Below are 23414 nucleotides of genomic sequence, written 5' to 3'. Positions count from 1 at the left end.
GGCTGGTGACTGGGGGGCTGGTGACTAGGGGGCTGGGTGACTGGGGGGCTGGTGACTGGGGGGACTGGGGGGCTGGTGACTGGGGGGCTGGTGACTGGGGGGCTGGTGACTGGGGGCTGGGTGACTGGGGGGGCTGGGTGACTGGCCCCTGATGTCCTCCTCTCCTTGTCCTCTTACTCCTACTCCTCTCCTCTCAGATTTCTCCTCCTATCTATCCTCTCTGCCTGCCAGTCCAGCCTTTCTCCTGCCTCGCTATTGGCTGTTCAGTGCTTTGTTAGAGCATCAGGTGTTTCAGACAGGTACAGTATCACAGCTTCACAGAGTTCAACAAATATAACATAAAAGAATGCAATTCATCTTTGCATCATTAAAACCAATGTTCCACAGTATAAACAAATGTGATCCATCTCAAAATAATATTCCACCACAGTGTAGACTTGGTGACCTTGGTCTAAGCACTAAGTTTTCAGAAATGATGTCATAAACACCCACAATCAAAGAAAAGAATGAGATAAGTTGAACTTATTCAAAATTTAAAACTTTTGTGTGGTAAGGAGCTTTGTCAAGACAATAAGGGTCTGGAAATAGAGATCAGATGGTATTAACTGCTTGTATTATCATTCATGAAGCCCTGGATTTTTTTTTTTTACCACAATACATATAAGGTAAGCGTGATGGTACGTACCTGTAATTCCAGGACTTAGAAGACAGAAACAGAAGTGCAAAGTTTTCCTCAAGTACATAGCAAGTTCAAGGTCAACGTAGGATATGTGAATTCAGGAAAGAAGGAAGAGAGGGAGGGAGAAAGGAACAGATAGACACACAGGAGCATCCCTGCAGCGGAGCCAGGGCAAGTGTCCATAGTGCCCCATCCAGGGGAGATGGAGCCAGGCAATGGAGTCCACATCAATACAGAGTACTGTGAACCTGACATCTTCGAAGTGACCTACCTGGAACTAGGGAATGCCATGAAGGAGGAGTAAACAGGCCTAGAGATTGCATCCAGGGGAAGTAGGGTCCTTTGAGATTGAGAACAATGGACAACTAATGTTCTCAAAGCTGGAAAGGGGGCGTTTTGTAGGAAAGAGATCTCATCAGGGTCACCGGAAGAGCCAGCAATGGAGAACTGCTAGAGCCAGCCTCCCTATGTCATCCCAGAACTACATGTGTTTCTTGGCTGCTTGTTTCTGGGGTTCAAACCTTTGTTTTCTTGTGGTTCTGCTAAGATTACCTTTGCCTCCCTTAGCTTGGGTAGTTAAGAATCCATGACTTCCAGCTTGTTCCTTTGGCCACAAGGAGGGACTAGACTTTTCTATGATCCTGGAAACTTTTATTCTCATCCCAGAATCGCTACCCTCGGCAGCTCAGACCTCTCCCCAAATTAAAAATTCCTGTCAGATGCCACATCTAGCCTAATGTGTTTCCCCTGAGCCCCAAGCAATTTCTGCTATTGGTAATAAAGAGGTACTATGGAAGGAATAAAAAGGAGGAGGAGGAGGAGGAGGAAAAGGAGGAGGAGGGAGGGAGGGAGAAAAAATATGCCCTTAAAAAACTTGATCTCTGTGAATTCAAGGCCAGCCTGGTCTACAAGAGCTTGTTCCAGGACAGGCTCCAAAGCTACAGAGAAACCCTGTCTCGAAAAAAAAAAAAAAAAAAAAACAAAAACAAAAAAAAACAACAAAAAAAAAAACTTGTATGTGACTGTTCCCAGCAGCATTATTTATAGAATCCCAAAGGTGTCTACCAAACAATCAGTGGATTTAAAATATGAGACACTCAATTTTTCTGTCTCAGGTTCTTGCCTTGCCCTCCTTCCAGGAAGGGAGTAGGCAAATGGTAAGGGGAAATCAAAGGGAATTTCATTTGCCACTTCAGAGCAACAATATAAATAGAAACATAAAGCCTCCAACAGGAAAGCAGGACTCTGAGACCCTGGGTGGCAGCAGGATACCAGCGTTGTTACCTCAGTACACTCTGAGCAGGTTTTGGGGCGCTAGCTGAGAAACTGCTGGCAAGTGTGATAGCTCTAAAGTTCTTGGAGGGCTTCAGGGCACCAACTGAGAGCAGTTCCTTGCAGTCTGTCTTCAGGAAGTGGGTTACTGATGTTAGCAACAGGAGCAACTGACCCTCTGTGTGTGATTGGAGACGGGAGCTTTTGGGACTGAGATCAATGGACAGCTGGTGTTTTCCTGTAGTAAGGAGGCCGCTAGTTTGTTCCTGGACACTCAGCCCCGAAATAATCACCCCGAAAAAATCACTGCTTGGCCCATTCGCTCTAGCTTCTTATTGGCTAACTCTTACATAGTTATTTAAGCCATTTCTATTAACCTGTGTATGGCCACGTGGCTGTGGCTTACCGGCTAAAGTTCTGGCGTCTGTCTCCGGCAGGGCTACATGGCTTCTCTCTGACTCTGCCCTTCTTTCTTCCAGCATTCAGTTTAGTTTTTCCCACCCAGCTCTGTTTCCCTATAGCTCTGCTATAGATCCAAAGCAGTTCCTTTATTAACCAATGATATTCACAGCATACAGAGGGGAATCCCACATCAATTTCCAAACTGCAGAAACCAATTCCCATCTGCAGACCAAGTGTCAAGTCTTGGAGTGTAAGGCAGAAATCAATCCCCCTGCCTGCAGCCCACAATTAAAGAGACTGGAACAGTGGAATTCTGAGTCAGTTCCCTGCCTGAGATCAGATACTTGGTCACTGAAAGCCTCCAGCAAGTCTGGAAGCTGGAATCAGGATGGGGACTGAGTTCTAAAGTCCCCCTCCTCCTCTTTCTCCATAGAACCTATCAGTCTGTCTTCATACTCTGTCGGTTACATAGAGCCAGGTGGGATCTGATTGGCTGGATGTGTGTGCTTGCCAATAAGAGGCAAAATGGGACCAATCAGGGGATAAGGGAAGAACTGTCAAATATAGAAGGGAGGGGGAAGAATTCTGGGCAGGCCAGAAGTTCCCCATTAGGTGGCAGGTCCTGCTTCCACCACTGTGGTGGTAGTAGTGAGCTGGTACCCAGCTGTCACGCTTTTCATTCGGGTCTGGTTGCTAAGGTGCTGCTCCAATCACCTTCACACCAAAGCCGCTACAGCACTCTCTGCCAGAAGCCGTTCCGCTAAACCATCCAGCTGTCACAGCTGGCTCCAATCAGCATCTTTATTAAGACATCTTCGTTATGAGTGGCAGCCTGTTCCCCACCCCCCACTTCTTGTGGGGCTTTTTCCATCCATTTTTGTTTAGCTAGGATTGTTTTGCTTGGTTCCAGCTGCAGCTTCACTGACAGCTTGAATCCAGAAGGCATGCTGTCAATCAGCAGGCGACTGCCGGTTCTCCTTGCTCTTGAGGCTTGAGTTACTGGTTGTCTGAAATCTCCATGTCAGGGCCCCTCCTACCACCATCAGAGGTACGGTCTATATAGGGTGCAACACCATCCATTCATAAAAAGGAATTGTGTTTAATCGGCTCTCCATTGTCACAATTTCCTAATCCGAGGATTCAATCAATTATGAATAGAAAAAAAACCCCTCGTGTGTGTGTGTGTGTGTGTGTTTGTGTGCATGTGTGTGTGTGATATCTGTAGTAAACGTGTACATGCCTTTTCTTTGTCATTATTCCCTAAACAATACAACATGACAACGATTTACCTTCCATTTATCTTGTATATGTGTTGCGAGGAATCTAGAGATGATTCCTTTGCGAGGTGATAAAAATATTCTAGAACTAACCAGTGTGTTTTGAGATACCTAATTACACTGTGCAAAGGGGTGCTGCTGTGACTGGTAATAAAAAGCTAACTGGCCAATAGCTAAGCAGGAGGTGCAGGTGGCACTTCTGGCCAGAGAGAGCTCTAGGAGGAAGAAAAGAGGCGTCACCAGCCGAACGCAGAGGAAGCAGGACCTGCAGGAGGAGAGGTGAAAGCTACAAGCCAGTGACAGCGTGTAGATCAATAGGAATAGGTTAATTTAAGTTATAAGAGCTAGTGAGAAACAAGCCTAAGCTAAAGCCCAGCTTTCATAATTAATAATAAGTCTCTGTGTCATGATTTGGGGGCTGGCGTCCGAAAATGTCTGCTACACAGTGCTGATTGCTGTCCAACTATTGCTATGCTGAAAGCTTTAGCCTGTATACACGTGTGTTGGGGCACATGTACGTGTAAGGGGTGTGTATATACTTACACAAACTGAGATGCCACTCCCCAGGAGTTCTTTACTTGCCTTTTGAGACAGGGTCTCTCACTGCCCCAGAACTTGCCCAGCAGTCGAGGCTGTCTGGTGAGTGAACTCCAGGGATAGCCTGTCTTCATTCCCAGATTACACACTCGCTGCTACCACCAGCTTTTCTACACGCGTTCTAGGGATCGAACTCGGGTCTTTGTGCTTGCAGAGCTGGCACTTTACCACTGAACTGTGTCCCAGCCCTACACTATACACCTTAAACAAATGACTTGTATAATACGTGAGTTACAGTCCAGTAAGTCACTTAAGAAACATTCATGGTGGTATTATTTATCCGTAAAGAATAAAATATCCAAAATGTCTTCATGTAAAAGAATAAGTCACCAATAATAAATCTATTTGAGATAATATATAGGGATTCAGTCCCCTCTTCAAAATGCTGCTATATAAAATGAATATGAAATAATATGAAGAATGACCTAGTTACAACCACATATAGTTTTCCAATTATATCCATCTTAGTTAGGTTTCTGTTGTTGTGATAAACATCAAGACCAAAAACAACTTGGGGAAAAGGGGGCTATTCCACCCACACTTCCACATCACGGCCCATCACCCAAGGAAGTCCCGGCAGGACCTTAGAAGCTGGAACTGAAGCAGAGGCCATGCAGAAGTGCATCTTCCCGACGTGTTCTTCATAGATTGCTCAGCCTGCTTTCGTATACAGCTCAGGATGCCTGGCCCAGGGATGTCATCACCCCATTATGGGATGGTCCCACTCTTACCAATCATTACTCAAGAAAATGGTCACAGGCTTGCCTACAGGCCAGTCCGGTGGGAGCCTTTCTCAACTGAGGCTCCTTCTCAACTGACTCCAGTTTGTTTCAAATTGACAGATGCTAACCAGGACAGTATCACTCTAGCTTTTTTCCAAATCCTAAAGAAATCACACCAAACTTTTAACACATGTTGTCTATAGGTACAGACAGTAGGCAATCTATGTTTCTTAAGTGTTATTCATCATTTTCGTTTTTTGTTTACATACTCCTTTCATTATCTCATTTATATACATTTTTCATTATTCATATATTTTATTTTTGGTAGGGTCTCTTGTATCCCAGACTGCCCTCAAACTCAATGTGTACCTGAGGATGACCTTGAACTCCTGATTTTCCTGCCTCACCTGCTGGGTGTTGGGACTACAAGATTAACACTGCCTGATTTGTGCAGTGCTAGGTACTGAAGCCAGGGCTCCCTGCATTCTAGGCAAACAAGCACCCTACAACTGAACTGCCTCCCAAACAATTTGTGACATTCTTGCTTTTAGTTTGATGATCAGCTCACAGGTTCCTTCAGGTGGGGCCCAAAGCTGTGTCCCTGGGGACCCACTGCCCTAAAATAGAGCAGACCAAGGCCAAGGTGGGTCACGCCCAGCTCTTCTGATGGGGCTTCAGACCTTCCGGACCCCTGCTTGAGCACTGCTTTGGAAGTGGGGAGCCTCTTTGCTGGTTCAGATGTGATGGGTTTCGGCAAACTCCACAACCATTTCCAAAATGCCCTGGGAGGAGACTTTGTGCCTAGGTCTGTGTCTCCCCTTTGTCTGCCCTTCCCAGTTATTTGTTTCCTTCCTGCCTTCCAGTGGCTGCCCTTCAGTAACACGAACCATGCGGTTATAGCTGCCGGCTCTCCCTGCTCTCATTTGCTCTGGGAAGAATTCTACTTGGATCAAAATTCTCTGCAGAAACTACCAGCTGGATTGTCTTCAGTTTCGATTATTTTATTTTATTTAAACCAGCCTGTCAGGTTCTCGGCCTACAGTTCCTCCAGCATTCATTCGAAGTGTGGCTATGGAGTTCTGGAAAGTGTGCAGTGCCACAGATAAAATTGGTCTTTTTCTCCTCCCTTTTCTTTGGAGGCAGGAATGAGCCTACTCATCTGGAGATAGGATCCTTCAAAGGGTGTGTGTCATCTGAGAGTTGCTTTCAGAGTCGCTCTGCACACCAGCCATGGACCAGAACCTAGACATCTACAACGTATTGGTGCAAAAATAAAACCATTCCAGCATCATTCTCAATCTCTCTCTTCTCTCTCTCTTTCTTCTCTCTCTCTCTCTCTCTCTCTCTCTCTCTCTCTCTCTCTCTCTTCTCTCTCTCTCTCTTCTCTCTCTCTTTCTTCTCTCTCTCTCTCTCTCTCTCTCTCTCTCTCTCTCTCTCTCTCTCTCTCTCTCTCTCTCTCTCTCTCTCTCTCTCTCTCTCTCTCTCTCTCTCTCTCTCTCTCTCTCTCTCTCTCTGTAACAGCCCTGGATGTCCTGGAACTAGCTCTGTAGATCAGGCTGGCCTCAAACTCACAGAGATCACCTACCTCTACCTCCAAAGTGCTGGGATTAAGAGTGCACCACCACCACTGCCTGCCATGCTTTCTCTATTAATGGTTGTCTGTGTTCCTCATTCAATAATAGTGACGCCACGTTACAGGACAAGAGACACTTTTCTCTGATGAGGTTACAGCCCTCTCAACAACCCATAGTGTTATGCCTGCTTTTACAGATGAGCAAGCAGAGGTGCCAGGAGTATCCCCCAAAGTTCACAGGGCTGGATTACAGGACCATATTAACCCCAGCCTTTCGTTTGCAAACCTAGGGAGTTAGCACACAATGCCAAGGGAAAACCTGGGCAGGACAAGGGTGGGTTGAGAGAGCCTTAGAGCCGTATATGTAACTTCTCGGAAAACCAAGCTTGCTCTGTGGAGTCAGCCTGTTTTGCACCAGGCTGTCTCCTCTATTGACAAAGTCTTTCCAAGCAGGATGTCACATTCTCCATCATCCTCTTCAGCATCACCGTGGCAGAGAAGAAAGGTCATGAAGCATAGAAAGGACCCTTCTACCAACAGAGGTCCCAGTCCCATAACACCAGTGGGGAAGCCACTATTTTACAATGCTCTCGCACCCCACTGCATCATTTGACTAGACCAAGAGGACCCAAGCTGCTTTGTTTCCCACTGTCTATACCACTCAATAAGCTTACTTGTTACTCTTTCCCCACACTGGCTTGGGGGAGAGGTATGAAGTAGAAATCACTATTGCTATGGTGTTGGGTGGGGGGCTGCTTCTTGGTTCCCTGCTACTTAGCCCCGAAATAATCACACAGAAACTGTATTAATTAAATCACTGCTTAGCCCATAGCTCTAGCTTCTTATTGGCTAACTCTTACATTAATTTAGCCCGTTTCTATTAATTATTAATTTAACCCATTTCTATTCATCTTTGTACTGGCACGTGGCTGTGGCTTACCAGCTAAAGTTTCAGTGTCTGTCTCTGGCGGGGCTACATGGCTTCTCTCTGACTCTGCCTCCTTTCTCCCAGCATTCAGTTTAGTTTTCCCCACCTAGTTCTGTTCTTCCCTGCAATAGGCTCAAAGCAGTTATTTATTCATTAACCAATAAAAGCAACACATAGACAGAAGGACCTCCCACACCACTATGTGTGGCAGGTCACACACAGCTCCAGAACTCCCACACCCTTCCTTCAGATGCTGTCCCTCTATCTAGAGTGTTTCATGATTCAGTTAGTTGAGCCACAGTTAAAAATGATGGCAAAACAGCCTAGCCTGGCTGGGTCTCACATTAGAACATCATAGCTGTAATAAAAGTGTCTTGAAGGGTCTCAGTGAACCAGCGAGGACTCTAAACTGCCATGACTTCATGCCACTCTCGAGTCCCTCCCCACAATTCCTCCTGTGCCACACATCTGGGCGCAGAGGTTTGACTTCCAATAAAAGCTTGAAGGTTGGTTCTTGAAGTTTGAAGTTTATCAGTCTCCCCTGCTCCCCCCCTCCCCGAGAGGAATCATAGATAGGTGGCATCCTTGGGAGGGCACCAAGGTCACTACCTCATTGTGCAGATGTGTGGCTTTGGGTACAGCTCCATGTCTAATCATTCAGGACCCATGGGAGGGTATGCTGTCTGTTTGTTTTGTTTTGAGGTAGGAGTCAATGGTGGGAAAGAATCGTTATTTGATGAACGGGCCAAACTAAAAGGATTTCCCTGAATGCCTTTATAGGAAAGCATCACTGTGTGTTTCCCACATCAGAGGTAAACAAGTAGCTATTGCCTTCCTCAAGGGGCTCTCCCCATTCCCCCCAGAGTGTATCTCGGGAAGACTGCCTTGTGAGAAAGCATAATCCTTAGTCTATGGGAAATGTGAACAGTGCCTTGGCAGGCAAACTGTGACCCCAGTCCCACCTGCGTCCCCACCTGTACCCCACTCACCCCATCCCCACCCCATTCCCTGACCCTCCAAGAGATAAAAGAGGAATTCTTAGTTTATGCTCTATGCTGAGATGTGAGACACTGGGAGGATGAGAAAGCAGCATTTCAAAGTGCCGATTAAATGACCCCGGGGAGTCAAGGACTCCCCAAGATAAGCCTGCTCCATCTGGCTAGCGCACTGGTGACCCTGTGAATGGCGGTGGAGTCTCATCTGCCTGGCACTTCTCTTCAACAGCAATAGCACAGCCTTGTTGAGAGTAAATTAGTTTTTACACTGGACTCAAGTTTAAAACAGCATCTGCAATATTGTATGTTCTCCAGAAGAAATAGTTGGATTTGGGGGTTGTTTTTGTTGTTTGTTTTTGTTTTTGTTTTGTTTTTTTGAGACAGTATTTCATGTAGCGCAGGTGGGTCCTGAACTCACCATGTAACAAAAGATGACTTTGAACTCCTGATCCTTCTGGCTCTATCTCCCCAAGTACTAGGATTAAAGGCACATGCAACTGCACCTGGCAGAAGTCATGGTAGTGTGTGTGTGTGTGTCAGTATGTGCATGTGTGTGTCAGTGTGTGTGTGTGTGAGTGTGTGTGTGCATGTGTGTACATGTCCAGGGATCAAACCCCAGGTGCTAGCATAGGTTCCACATGCACATAGTAATGGCTGTGAGTGTGTGTGTGTGTGTGTGTGTGTGTGTGTGTGTGTGTGTTGCCAGGGAACAAACCCCAGGTGCTAGCATAGGTTCCGCATGCCTTCCACCGCTGCAGCATCCCCAGCCCCAGATGCCTGTCAGTATTACTGTAAAGGGGAGTCTTCCTGACTAAATCAAAGGACGACGTAAAGATTTTGAATTTTCCAGATGTTGTCTTGAGTCACACGTGTTCCCGATGTACATGGAAGCTAAAAGAGGGCATTGGACCCCTGTGACTAGAGTTACAAATGGCTGGAGGACATCATGCAGGTGCTGGGAGTTAAACCTGAGACTTGTGGATAAGCAGCCAGTACTCTCAACTACCAACCCATCTCTGCAGCCTCCATTTCCCTTTTGGGCTCTGTCCACCAGGTAGCTGCCCCTGACCCTAGGATGCATTCTTTCACAGTGACATCACAGACACTGAAAACAAGAGAACTAACCACAGGGATCTGGGGGAGGAAGAGGGTTCTGTCTACGGCATACTCTTTACAGCCTGGCTGAAGAGACTTCCCCACTTGGAAAACAGCAGATGGGAAGCTTCTAAGCCACAGTTACACCCTAAAAAGTGTAAAGCTTAACAGCCTGAAGACAGGAAAGAATAAATCACGGAGCAAGCAGAGGAAGGGACAGAAGACATACGGCAGGAGAGCTAATGACTGAGAACTTCCCTCGCATTATTGTCACATACATACATATGTAACAAGCGCAGCAGACACCACGCAGGATAAACACCAATGAACAAGCAAAATGGGTGCTAACAATAAAGCAAAATAGGACACATCTATGTGTGCTTTTCTTGTTTGTTTGTTTGTTTGTTAAAATGGGGTTTCTCTGTGTAACAGCCCTGGTTGTCCTGGAACTCGCTCTGTAGACCAGACTGGCCTCCAACTCACATAGATCCTCCTGCCTCTGCCTCCCAAGTGGCTATTTTCAAATTATGGAAACAAAGGAAAAATATTTCTGAAATAAGCCAGGGAGGAACGCTCTTCTCCTTCTGACATTCCCATTATGCATACATACATACACACACATACTCACATACATGTGAACATTTGTTTTTACAGCCCAACAAACCTTCCCACCATTGTAATAATCCAAATCAGACCAAATCAAACTGAATTAGAAAAAGCCCAGGTTTAATGGATGCCAGCGCTCCCGGCTCCCCGTTGGCCTTCCAGGCCCCCCAGGGATGGAGACAGGTAGGATGACCAGAAAATCCATGGAGAGGGGAAAGGAAGACCACATGTTCCATTCTCTGAGGGGCCAGTTTAAATAGCCTGTGGGAGTGGTCTTGACCCTCTCTGGGGAGGGGTCACCGCTTGGCAGGTTTTCTCAGAAGTGGAGTCTAGACTGAGGCAACTCTCAGACGAGAGGACTTGGAATGGAACTTTCCACCAAACATTTCAGACTCCTTGGATATAGGGGTATCCAGGTCTGGGGTGAAGCCTGGATCCAAACAACATGCATGTATATGTACACACATACATACGTACACACATACATTTGTACATATGGAACACATACATATACACATGTGTACATACATACACACATGCATATGTATATATGTACACCCACATACATGAATAATACACACATACATATATATGTTGCACCATTCACAGCTGTCCCATGGTTCTTGGGTATCATGGTGTAGTTTGATTTAAACCTTTTTCTGTGAGTGTTTCCGGTTTAGAAGGTTTCAATGGGATATCCTAAAATTCAGAAATGTTATCTTAGGGTGCCCCGTCTACTAAGAAAACTCTGTCGAAGTCATTCTCTTCCGTTAGTGTTTCCACCTCTAAGCTTTCACTTTGTTCCCACAGGAGCAAGAAGCCTCTCTTCCAGCTCCTCGGACATCCCGCAGGCAAGTAGGGAGCGAGCGAAAACCACAATGTGTTGAGGAAAAAATAGAGAAACGAAACAGAGCTTTGCTGTCTGTGCTCTGAAAAATCACTCCAACTGTGAACAAGAAATACTTCCTTATATAATCTAAAATTAGGCATTTGTTGTCAGTAAACCACTTTTAAAAACTTCATAGAGGCTGAGTGTGGTGACTCACATCTTCAATCCCAACATTTAGGAGGCAGAGATGAGCAGAACTCCGTCATTTTGAAATTCACACTGGTATATGTAGTGAGTTTTAGGCCAGCCAGGGCTACAGAGTGATACCCTGTCTAAAAAAAAGGAAAAAGAAAAAGAAAAAAAAGAAAAGAGCAGAAAAAGAAAAAGAAAAATCTTCATAGAGAAGGAAAAGGATGCAGATCAGAAACAGATCTACAAAAGCAAAAGTATTAGAGAAGGATGTAGGTCTCAGTTCCCCAAAAGGTACAGTTGCCCTTAACATGTGTGCACCGACAGAGCATCATAGCCTGTGAGCTGGGAAGATGATGCAAGAGTGTGGAGGGCTAAGTGACTTCATGACTTCCATAGAAGCTGGAACAGGAAGTAAGTGACTCCAAGACTGCCATTGAAGCCGGAACAAGAATGGGCAGAGAAAGCAGGCAGAATGCCACTAAGCACACGGCTGAGTTCAAGGACACCAACAGTCAACTTGAGATGATGCACCTCTCCAGAGACACTGATCCAACAAGAGCGTAACACACATTTCTCAAGGGCACAGAGAATATCACTAAGGCAGATCTCAGTGTGGACCATAAGTCATACTTGAACAAATGTAAAAGAATAGAAAACTTACAAAACCTGCTCCCTGACTACAACAGAATCAAACGAGAATCAATAGCAAACTGCTCTAGAAAATGCCCAGATACTTGGGGTTAAAAGTATATTTCCAAAGGACACATAAGTCAAAGAAGATGTCTAAAAGTACTGTTTGAATGTTTTGAACTAAATTAAAATAAAAATACAAATTATCAAAAACCTTGAGATGCCCTGAAATCTCTGTAAACAGTGCTCAGTGTTGGGGGTTTATAGCATTTAATGCACAGTGGAAAGATCTGAACTCAGGCACCTAAACTAAATCACCATCTGGGAGCATGTCCAGTTTGCTTTCTGTTGCTGTGATGAACACCATGGCCAAAAGCAACTTGGGGAGAAAGGGGTTTGTTTTACTTTATAGCCTATAATACATCACTGAGGGAAGCCAGGGCAGGGACTCAAGGCAGGAACCAGAAGGCAGGAGCTGAAGCAGAGGTCCTAAAGGAACCTTACCAACTTGTTTCCGATGGCTTGCTCCCAGCTTTTTTATACAACTCAGGACCAACTATGGAGGAATAGCATTACCCAATAGGTTGGGCCTTCCTGTGTCAATCATCAGTCAAGAAAATACCCCACAGGTGTGCTCACAGGTCAGCCTGAGGGAGGCATTTCTTTTTTCCCAGGTGACTCTAGTTTGTGTCAAGTTGACAAGACAAAACAACAAACACACACACACAAAAGAAAAACAATCAATGAACCAAACAAACAAACAAACAAAAAAAAAGTACAGAGCACTAAAAAAAAAAAAAATTAAATCCAAAGGAGGCAAAGTAGGCTCAAATGTGTTCACTGGTGAGTCCTACCAACAAGGAAGAAAATGTGACCTTTCTTTACAATCACAGAAGATGGAAAAAAGCAAAATTAATGCCTTCTGACTCATTCTGAGAGGTTATAATCATTCTAATGTTACAAGAAAGGAAAACTACTAATAGTTTCCCTGCATATATATGAAACAATCCTCAATAAAATATTAGCATATCAAACCCAAAATGTACAGAAAATTATCTATCACAATCAGATGGACACCCATCCCAGGTAGGCAAGGATGACTTGACTTTGAAAGAAAATTGAATAATATAACCAATTTAATCAACAAACTAAAGATGAAAATGACATTATCATAGCAATTGATACAGGAACATTGTTTGGGGTCTCGTGTGACAGCCCAGTCGGTAAAGGCACTTTCCATCAAATTTGATGACATAAGTTCAATCCCTGAAAGTCCCATGGCGGAAAAAGAAAACTAATTCTCATAAATGTCCTCTGACCTTCATAGAATGCTGTTGTATATGCATGCACACAATAAACAAGTAAGTGTTTAAAATGTGTTTAAGAAATCATTTGACAAACTACAGCTCCTGATGGGAAAGCCCTCAGTGAACTGAATGGAGAGGGACATTCTCAACTTGATTAAAAAAAAAAAATGCCTACAGAGTCCTACAGCTCACACGCAAGTGAGTGCTGAAAAACCAAAGACTTCCCTTTCATATGTGGACAAGGCAAGGATACCCCCCATCACATTTTTCTGCATCTCTCTGGAAATCTCAGATAATGTAATAAGAAAGTAAGAAAATGAAATATATACTGATTGGGGTAGGGGAGAAACTGCTCACTGTTAACATAATTGTCCATGTAAAAAATCCAAAAGGATTGCTCTAAAAAATAGATTTGAAAAAAATCCTCATGGTACCAGTAAATTTTAGAGCAGGTTTCCTGCATCCCACAGACACTGAGAAGAACAATTAATAAACAGGATCTCCTGAAACTGAGAAGCTTCTGTAAAGCTAAAGATATACTCAAAAATATAAAACAGCAGCCTACAGAAAGGGAAAATATTTTCACCAACCCCAAATCTGACAGAGAACTGATCTCCAAAACATACAAAGAACTCTGAAAACTTGACATCAAAAGAACAAATAATCCAAAAAAAAAAAAATGGGGTACAAACCTAAACTGAGAACTCTCAACAGATGAATCTCAAATGGCCGAAAGATACTTAAGGAAATGCTCAACATCCTTAGTTATCAGAGAAATGCAAATCAAAACAACTCTGAGATTCCATCTTACATCTGTCAGAACAGCCAAGATCAAAAACACCTATGACAGCTTATGCTGGAGAGAATGTGGGGTAAGGTCCTTATTGCTGGTGGGAGTGCAAACTTGTACAGTCACTAGGAAATCAGTTTGACAATTTCTCAGAAAATTAGGAAACAATCTACCTCAAGACCCAGCAATACCACTTTTGGGTATATACTCAAATGATGTTCCATCATACCACAAGGACATGTGCTCAACTATGTTCATAGCAGCATTATTCATAATAGCCAGAACCTGGAAACAACTTAGATAGATACCCCTCAGCTGAGCAATGGGTAAAGAAATTATATACACATTTACACAATGAAGTACTACTCAGTGGTAAAAAAAAAAAAAATAGACATCTTAAAATTTGCAAGCAAATGGATGGATATAGAAAAAACCATATTGAGTGAGGTAACCCAGACCCAGAAAGACAAATATAATATGTACTCATTCATAAGTGGCTTTTGGGCATAAAGTAAAGAAAAACCAGACCCTACAACCCCAGAGAACCTAGACAATGAAGAGAACCCTAAGAGAGACAGACATGGATTTAAATAGGAAGGAGGAAAAGACAAGATGTCCTGAGTAAATCGGGAGCCTGGGAGTCATGAAAGAAGGTAGAAGGGGAGAGGGGAAGAAGGCAGGTGAGCAGAGAAAAATGTATAGCTCAATAAAAATAATTTTAAAAAAATTAAAAAAGCCAAAATTTTAGAGCAGGTTTGTCAGATACAAATTTGTATGTGTGTATATAAATGCCAGTTGCTTTCCTACATATCAATAATGATCATAAGCCTTGTATAGTTAGGAGCCATATATTCACTATTATTATAATCTAACAGTGTTTTAAATACTCTGACTTTTTCATTTTATCAGTCAAAGTAAAAACCTCTACATATCTGCATAGTTCTTAATAAACCTCCCCAGGCATCACCCCATTACAGCCTCACAGTACCATGTAGTGATAGACAATATTTGTATAGTCACTGGGCGGCTAGTGTAACAGGCACAGCCTACAGATACCAGTAGTGAATGTGCTCACTAGGTAGGGTCTCATCCTCTCAAACAGACTCAGCTGACCGCTGGCAGGTTAGTCAGCGGCTAAAACTGACCCCTAGTTTTGCATGGTCAAACACCAGGTGTCTCTTGGCCCCTTGTGTCTCACACCTCCTCCAGGGTTGGGACGCTGTTGTAGTCAGTGTTCTGTTGCTGCGATGAGAAGCCATGGCCACAGTAACTCTTATCAAGGAAAACACTTAATCGGGGTTGGCTTACATGCAGAGGCTTAGTCCATCTTCATCACGGTGGGAAGCATGGCGGCGTGCAGGCAGATGGGCTGGAGAGGTAGCGGAGAGTTCTACAGCTGAATCTGCAGGTAGGAGAGAGAGAGAGGGAGGGAGGGAGGGAGGGAGGGAGGGAGAGAGAGAGAGAGAGAGAGAGAGAGAGAGAGAGAGAGAGAGAGAGAGAGAGAGACTGGACCTGATAAGCATTTGAAACACCAAAGCCCACCCCTAATGGTACACTTCCTCCAACAAAGCCCCACCTACTTCAACGAAATCACACTTCCTGATAGTGCCATGGCACAGTGAGCATGCATTCAAATCTGTGAGTCTATGGGAGCCATTCTTACTCAAACTACCACAGATGCTAACAAGACTCCTCAAGTTAATGGACGTCTCATGACCCAGGTCTGGGCAGGGGGATACCGTTAGGGCTGGACAGCCCTTCTGTCCAGGGTTTGGCCCCATTGGTTGAGAAGTTTGTGTAGGATTAGTGCCGACACAAGCATGGGACTGCTTGTGGGGCCGAGGAGACAGAATAGACAGCATCACCCAATGTTTAACTGGGAGAGAAGGCGGAGTGAGCTGCTCACAGAGAAGGCAGGCCTTGGGCTTCAATGAGATGCTTCTTGTTGGAATGCCCTCCCTACAGACAAGCCTGAAGGAGCCAAGACTCTTTAAGTGTAAGTGAACAACCGTAACGAATGCTCCATGTGTTGCCAAACATGATGGACATTTTCCACATGGAGATATTCCTCATCTCAACACGCTGTAAGGCGTGTTTTCATTTAAACAACTCCAAAGTTTAGTAAATAAGTCGTGAAAAACTCTCTCCACCGCCACCATCACTGATCTTGCCTTCTAGAGGTAGTCACTGTTTACAGTCTTCGGGTATTCCTGCAGCCATTTGTCTATATTCAATCAACGCTATATACGCACACACAGCTCGTTTGTTTTTATGAAAATAGGATTATACCTTAGGAAGAGATTTGCTTTTCTTAGGTGTCCATCCATCTTTTCCCGACTCCATACACAGAAATGTGTGAACAGCTCTCTTTTTCTTTTTCTTTTTTCTTTTTTTTTTTGTTTGTTTTTGTTTGTTTGTTTGTTTGTTTTTCGAGACAGGGTTTTTCTGTGGCTTTGGAGCCTGTCCTGGAACTAGCTCTGTAGACCAGGCTGGCAACTCTTAAGGAAATCTGAAATAAGCAACGGGATTACTGAATACCTGCAAGGAAAACATTGTTCTACCTGGAGCCTGTCCTTCCTGGCTACTTGACTCGAGCCTTTGAGCCAATTTTACAGCTCTGTAGGATTTGGGGAATGGAAGAACACACAGGGACTCTTGACTGTGGACCTGATGAGCTTCATCAAACCCGTTACCCTGAGCAAAAGCCAATGTGTCGTGGCCCTCTGGTATCAGATGCATTTGGGCCCATTCAGGGTAGCCAGAGCCCATCTGAAAATCTGTATTCCCGACCTAAACATGTCTGCTCTTCCGATTCTCCTCTGAATTAGATACAACATCCCCTGGTTCAATCATTGTAACACCACATGTTCACTGTATCCGCTTTAGAGTCATGATTTTACTTTAAAAAAAAAAATCATTTAGTCAGGTATGGCCATAGACATGGGAAGAATGAGAGTTGAAGGCCAGCCTGTTACATGAGACTTTGTCTCACAAAAGAGCTGGGGTATAAGACAATGGTAGAGCCCTCGCCTAACATGTACAAGGTTCTGACTCTGATTCCTTGTGTGGGTGAATGGAGATCACCCGTAATGACAGTCATGGTAAATCATCATTTCAGACTCAACGCAGGGTGTAGTTACCTCTAAATTTACCAAGGGATGCCTGGATCATGTCAAAGCGACAGATACTAGCTACCTACTAGCTACCAGCTTAGGCACTTTAGGTACAATAATTAATTCATCTAACCCTTCCACATACTCTACGAAGTGTAAGCATCCCCTCTTACAGAAAAGAAAGCCTTTTAGAGAGATGACGTAATGAGCCCACGACTCAGAGGAAGTGGGATGCAGAGCCCAGCAGCCCTTCTCTCAAACGGCAGCAGTTCACCACTCTTGACATACTACTTGTGTCTGAAGAAAGAGGGACACTTTTGAAGGCTAGGAGACCAGTGTATGGTTCTGGCAGGGCCACATTCTGAGCTGGTGGCTCTGGGGAGATCTTTCTCCAGTTTCTAGCATTTGACACTTCTTGGCTAAGATGCTCTTCACTCTAATACTCTATATCCACCTGAAATCTCCCTGCATTGTCACATCTTCCTCTGTACCCCACGTCCCGCCCCGTCTGAATGACCTCTTGTATAAGGACACCCGTTGCACTGACTTAGAACCACTTTTTAACTGAAGTCCTGGGCTTGGGTTCCGATGTCTGCCCTTGGAGTGCTGCCAAGGCCCATGAATCCCACCACGACAGACAGAAAGCTGGAGGCCAGCCTCTCGCCCAAACTTTTAGCCTCACCAGAAGCTCCGAAAGAAAAGGTCCCTATCTGTTGACATGTCATAAAAACTCCTGGGGCTGGGGTGTGGGGGTGAGCACTGGGCCATCACAGTTCATTCAGATCCTGAAGAGGGCTGAGCAAAGAAACCTGTTGGGCTTAAGGTGACATTTCCTAAACCCACTGGAAATTAGTGGCAGGAGAATTGAGATGCTGGTCTTAGCACTGTTCTGTGGAGCCATTGCTGGCCTGCAGGTGCGCAACCTTATCAAGAGGGGAAGGGCCGCATGACCAGAGCGTGGGAAGAGGGCATGTTGGTCTCGTGCTTGCTATTTGCTGACTATACAACTCTGGCAATTGGTTTTCCTCATTCATATAAGGGAAGTGAGAATTCCTAATTAATCCCTTAGGGGTCAGTTTGCTGCTATAACAAACACCAGCCGCCTGTGGTTCAGACACAGGAGAGCGGTTCACTTGCTGCTCAGAACTAGTTGAAGGACTCACTGCTGCCAACCATTCCCTATAGGGGACTCGGAAAGCCAGAATGCCAGAGGCAGCTGTTGTATCATTTTAATTTGCATCCTCCCCAAGGTCAGATCGTCTTCGTCCCATCTGGGCAGAAGAGGACAAAGCTTGGAAAATACTTCCCAGAAAGTTTCTAGTGGTTGCAGCCAGCCCTCTTTTCTACTCAAAGACTTGAGTCAGAACCATGTCCCAGGAGTCACTGTAGGGGCTGGGAGCTGGGAAGGAACAGCTAATTCCAGGGCGGGGGGGGGGGGGTTGCTGGGGTGGACCAGTCTCAGCCGGCTAGCCCTCTCTGCTGAGAGAACCTCCGGATGTGTTCTTGGCACTAAACACTGGTTTCAACGTCTGTAGCGCCCTTAGCACTGCCCATAACTAAATAAGTAGCAACAGTTTAAAGATGAGAGATGGGAGGGGTCTAGTGGGTGAAACAGGAGACAGGTCCTGGGTACACAGAAGGGTGGCCACATCCGCCCCTTTCTTCCCAGGGCTTCCTGGTGGCCTTGTCCGCTGTGTGGTAGGGAAAGGAAAGCAACGTCCTCGGGGTGTCATTGCTCTCAGCACGGCTCCTTCCCGGCTTCCTTGGCAGCCAGCTGGAGAAGCGTGTGGCTCTGGGTCTTGACAGCCTCACGGCTTCCCTGGTGGCCTGAGGCTGCGAACCCCACCTTCCCACAACTGCCAAGCCAGCTGAGGGACAGGCAATAAGCCAGGTCAAGCAATACCCGCCCCCTCTCCAGCGCACACCAGCTGCAGGCGCTCAGGGTTGGGGGGCGGGGGGGATGGGAAGCACACAGTATGCATTCCAAATTCTGTAGAGGCCAGACGCACACGCGTGACTTGGTCCTCCTCTGGGCTTCCTCGGCTACCTGGCCCCAAAGCACAGGTGCCCCAAGGTCTCCCTGGCCACTTCCCAGCTCACTGGTCTGCAAGGCCCCAAAGGGTCGGAAAGGCAAGTCCCCTGGCCTGAAAGAATGCCTGCGCCCTTTCCATGTGCACACTGGGCCTCAAAACAACTGTGTCTGCAGCCGCTTCCCAGCCCCCAAGACAAACACGTTCTGATCACTATCTCTGGCGCCCACCCCACCTTTCTCTACTGGGATAAGCTTTTCCAAGCTGCTGTCAGTGTGTACAGTGTGTATGTGCATAAGAACTCTGCTCCCCTTCTCCTCCCTCAGCTTTGTATATACTTTCCCATGAGCTGGGGCTTCCAGGCACTGAGCTTGTCACAGGATAGCAAAATATATGGGAGGCATCTTTTTCTTTAGAACCTTTATACCCAGAACATCTGGGGACCGCTCAGACCCCTGAGATCCTTGCTGGCGATACACATCTCCTTGGACGGACAGTCCCTGGTTTTGCATCTGCACCTAGGCACGTGGGCTTTCTTCGACAAAGAGGACAGTGGAGTGTAACAGTTACCGAGTTCTTCCCCGAAATGGCATGACCTGCAGTGCTAGACCAAATTATTTCTCACTTTGACTCCTGAGCCGTTCCCTTTATAAATGAAAACGTGATGTTGTCACAGCGTCCGGGAGTCCACAGTTGCTCCTTCGCCTTCTCCTCCCCTCCACAACCGTTATTCAGCATAATTTGACTGGCTTGGGGCAAGCCGGGAGAGTGGGAAGGGGTGCTGAGGGCGGAGGAGGCAGAGTCCAAATTAGAAACAGATTTAAGGCGCATTTGCAGGGAATTAGGCGGAGGGCCAGGCGTGCTCGCTGGCAGCATGTGGAACCCCTCTTTAGGGACTGTCGGCCTCTAGGTTTCCACAGCGGATGTTTCCGCAGCCAGAGTGCAGCTGGGTTTCAGTTGTCAAAGCCACAGCCAAGACATCTGAGAAGGGGGTGGAGTGCCCCTGTGTGTGAGCGCATGTACACACTGGCCACATGTGACACGCTTGACCTCAGGACGCTCCCAGCACAGTTCTGCGTGTGTGCACTTACTAACTGCTGGGTCACCCCCGCATACAGGGTGTAGACAACACAGGTACACACTCAGAGAACAAGGACCGGCTCATGGCACAGACTCAGGCTGTGCCCAGCAACACTTACCCCCCACCCTGTGTGTGTGTGTGTGTGTGTGTACATGTGTGTTACGGTCCATATGCATACATGCATACATGCCGGTGCATGCATTTGGAGACCAGATCACACTGAGTGTCCTATTCAGTCACTCCTTATTCTCTTGGAATGGGGTCTCTTTACTGAGTCTGGCAGCTGGCGAGCCTCAGCAATCCTTTTCTCCACAGCCCCACCCAGCTCTGGGGTTACAGGTACTCACGGCCCTGCTGGGCTTTTCCCATGGGTGCTGGGGTCTGAACTCAGGCATGCACGCTTGCCCAGCATATGCTCTTCCCTTCCCCAGCTCCCAGAGCAGTTGCATGACCTTGGGCTAGCCTTTTGACCGCTCTGATCCTGGACTCAGATGAAACATAAACCGTAGAACTGTGATGGTGAAATGAGAAACAGAGGCGAGTGTCAGGAAATTACGTGGCCTTTGGTGTGAGAAGTGAAGAGAGGGGAAGACATGGTGGTGGTGGCAGAGGACCCTTGTCACGCCCTTTCTGAAGAGGACAGCGAACACGCTGCTGACTTGATTTTCATCTTGGTAAAAGGATAGAAGGCACACTCAGAGGCAAGTGGGGTGAGGCACCCTTTCCTGTCAGCCTTGCCCTTGTCGCCAACAGACCAGTGCCTAGCGGACCAGTGTTCTACCTACCTGGGAGGTCTCACCTCGCTCAGCCAGGCCGCGTGGCTCAGGCTCGGCTCTCCTCAGGTGTCTTCCAATGGTTCTGTGCAAGCTATTCCTGCACAGTCGTCAACATTTTCCCCACTTTCACCCCACTTCTGGTGAAGAATGTGTCCTTCTCCTTTTCACCCTCTCTCAACTTCAGGGCTTCCCTCCAGCTGGCCTAATTCCCAGAGCCCTTCCCTTTTTCTCTCCCTTCAGCCTTCAAATTGACTCAGCAGAACCAGCTGCGCTTTCCCAGGAACCGACTGGCACACACATGCCCGTGTTTTGGGTGTTCTGAGGATGGGGAGAGGTCTGGGGAGAATGAATGTCACCCTTGCCCTAGAGCAGTTCACAAGTCAGCAAACCTTTCCAAACACAGAGCCCCACAGGAGAAACACAGAACACAGCAGGAAGGCAGGGACATGGCACACGCCCTAGGAGGTCAAAGGACAATAAACCGGGTCTTATTATACTGATCAGGGCACTCTGCCCCAAGTGACCTGGTGTGGCAAAGACCAGGATGGGCAATTCCAGTGCTTAGAGACAGCCGGCCACGTGAAGCTGGTCTTGAGGCCATGCGCAGCAGGACACCTGAGTGACCAACACCAGAATCCAGTGGAGTGAGAAGCGACACACAAGAGTCAAGAGTAAAAGGGTTTAGTCACAGCATGGGGACTTTCTACGTCTCCATTAGACAACAGATACCTAAGAAGCTTGAATCCAGTGACTGACAAGTCCAAATCCTGTTTCCTGGAATACCTCCCAGCAAAAACAATCACTGTAAACAACAACAACAAAAACAAAAATCAATACGGGAACAGGCAAGACCAACGTCATGGGATATGGGCTCTCTAAGAAAGTTCTCTACAGTGCCGGGTGGTAGTGGCACACACCTTTTACCCCAGCATTTAGGAGGCAGAGGCAGGTGGATCTCTGTGAGTTCGAAGCCAGCCTGGTCTACAGAGCAAGTTCCAGGACAGTCAGGGTTACGTAGAGAAACCCTGTGTCCAAAAACTAAAAACCAAAACCAACCAACCAACCAAACAAACAAATAGAGCAGGGAGCAGAGGAGCCATCCATGGAGACAGAAGCAGGGCTCCAGCAGAGCGGAGGGGCCCAGGAAGTACATGGAGTCACAAGGGGTTCAGAAATTGCCAATGAAGGAAATCTGAGGCAATCAGAGCGGTAAGGAAGGGCTAGGTCATCAAGGAAGGTCTCCCAATTGCTAGCTCACTCATGCTCATACTCACAGATCCGATATTAACCTCTCTAAAGAACCCTGTGCTGGGTCTGAGGCTGCCATGGTGAGCAAGCAAATGGGGACCTGTGGGAAGAGGAGAATTTTCCAGAGCAGAGAGATGGGGGTGTGCCTTTAACTGGAGGAGGGTGGTGAGAGAGGGGAATAACTGAAGACGGTTCTCGATTCTTGGGTCGTTAGCTGAGTACTTAGATGTAGGGGGTGTCTTTTGGTGACAGAAAATGCCAAGGTGGCCCAGGGCCAGGTAGACTAGGAGTGAGTGTTGAGCCTGCATTGCCCTTGTTCGGAGCAGTCGTCAGGTGGGAGCTGGTGGCCATCCAGGCTAGAAGAGCACAATGCAGTCTCCAGCAGATGACAAGCTCCAGCCTAGAAAAGCTTGGGAGGACACAGACTGAGCCTTAGATAGGAACTGGAGCACTAAAGGCGGAAACTCCAGTCCAAGGGGATGAGCACACGCACAAATACGCATACACTTACACGTGCATGTGCATGTATATACATACATGTATTATACATGTGCATATGAATTTGCTAGCATGACAACCTGTAGCTACTCAGTCCATGAGATGGGGTGCCTCAGTAGTCCAAATCTTGCACCAGGAACCAGGAAGTTTCCCGGACAGCAGCTGGTCCCTAGCCTACAACGAAAGCTTGGAATTGTTGGTTGCAGAACCATCGGAAATATGGTTTTTATCCAGGCTGTGACCAGAAGGTGTCACCCGCAAGCAAGGTGCGCCTTCCCACATCAATCAAGGCACTCAGGATTTTTGGTTCCTCAGTGGAGGCTTCCTACTCAGGTGGTTCTAATTTGCGGGCAGTTGACATTAAAGCCAACCTGAATACCAGAGACCAGTCAGGCCTGACTGCAAGAATTCCGCATGGAGCACACACGGGGGGGGGGGGGGGGTTGAACAGGAAGAGAGGCACCTGCGCCTGAGTGATTCAGCTTTCTCTGTGTTAGGTTTGTCCCTGTGAGGCTCCCATAGCACTTCGTCACTGATCTGGACAGCTAATAAGTGCTCACTAAACACCCTCCTGAGGGCAGACCCTTGGTCAATGTTGGGGATCTGCTGGGATGAGCTGTCCCCTGCGCGGCCCCCCATGAAGTTTCCTCTGGATTGAATTAGAACTACCAGCCTTATTTAACTACATAATTTACAGCCAGTAGCCCCTGTGGTCTGCAGTTTTCACTGAAAATACAAAGTAGAGAAGTCCCTGAAACAAACACAGATGGTTTA

Source organism: Alexandromys fortis, unplaced genomic scaffold, assembly GCF_014885135.2.
Source record: "Alexandromys fortis isolate MF-2015 unplaced genomic scaffold, M_Fortis_MF-2015_v1.1 scaffold_100_1_3062724, whole genome shotgun sequence".
NCBI classification, from domain to species: domain Eukaryota; kingdom Metazoa; phylum Chordata; class Mammalia; order Rodentia; family Cricetidae; genus Alexandromys; species Alexandromys fortis.
This window is presented reverse-complemented; position numbering follows the sequence as displayed.